The sequence below is a fragment of the Periophthalmus magnuspinnatus genome, chromosome 9 (genome assembly GCF_009829125.3).
Source record: "Periophthalmus magnuspinnatus isolate fPerMag1 chromosome 9, fPerMag1.2.pri, whole genome shotgun sequence".
Taxonomy (NCBI): Eukaryota; Metazoa; Chordata; class Actinopteri; order Gobiiformes; family Gobiidae; genus Periophthalmus; species Periophthalmus magnuspinnatus.
In genome coordinates this window covers 2984257-2985088 of record NC_047134.1, presented here as the reverse complement: position 1 = coordinate 2985088, position 832 = coordinate 2984257, and positions in this window count along the sequence as shown.

Genomic DNA, 832 nt, shown 5'->3' with positions numbered 1-832 from the left:
TGGGGGGGCCGGAGAGTAGACCGGGGCCGGAGCAGGGGCTGGGGAGATGACTAAGACCGGAGCAGAGGCCGGAGGTGCTGGTACTGGAGCTGGAGGTGCCGCTGCAGGAGGGACCGGAGCTGCAGCGTACACCGGGACAGAAGGCACTTGGAGCGGTGGAGGAGCAGGTGGAGAGGCCGCTGGACCCGCAGGTTGGACCGGAGCAGAGCCAGATGCCGAGGCCTCACTGACCACGTTCACCTGGAAGCGGCTGTCAGAGGGCTTTGGTCCAGACATGTTTGAACCGACAGAAACTCCAAGTCCAACAGGTCAGTTTTCAAAAATATAAAGATTTAAGAGATAAAACTTGTGCACAAAAAGCCCTCACATAATAATAATAATTAAAAAAATAACTAATGTTATTAAAAGTTTACCTTTTTTCTTCCATCAAAATTAAACTAAAATAAATACTATCTAAATGTAATGTAAGGAATTTTTTGGTTTAAATTTCAAATTCACAATCTTAATTCATTTAAATAAAAAGTTACGTTTCTACAAAATTTGTTCTTTAGTCTGAATAAGTTTACACCAGTTTAATCTCTAAACAAACTCTATGAAACAAACCAGCTAAAATGAAATGAAATATAAAAATAGTTACAAAATATCTTCAAAATTCACCAGGAAATGTCCAAAAATATTTTTCAGACACCGGAAAAATAGTTATGTTGAAGGTAAATCCTGCAGAGAAGCTGTGAGGTCTAAATATTCCCCATGTTGGAGTCTGGACAGTGCAGAGTGCAGTCAGCCTCCTGTGTGAGACTGAGGTCACTGTATCCTCCTCTGTGTGGGATCA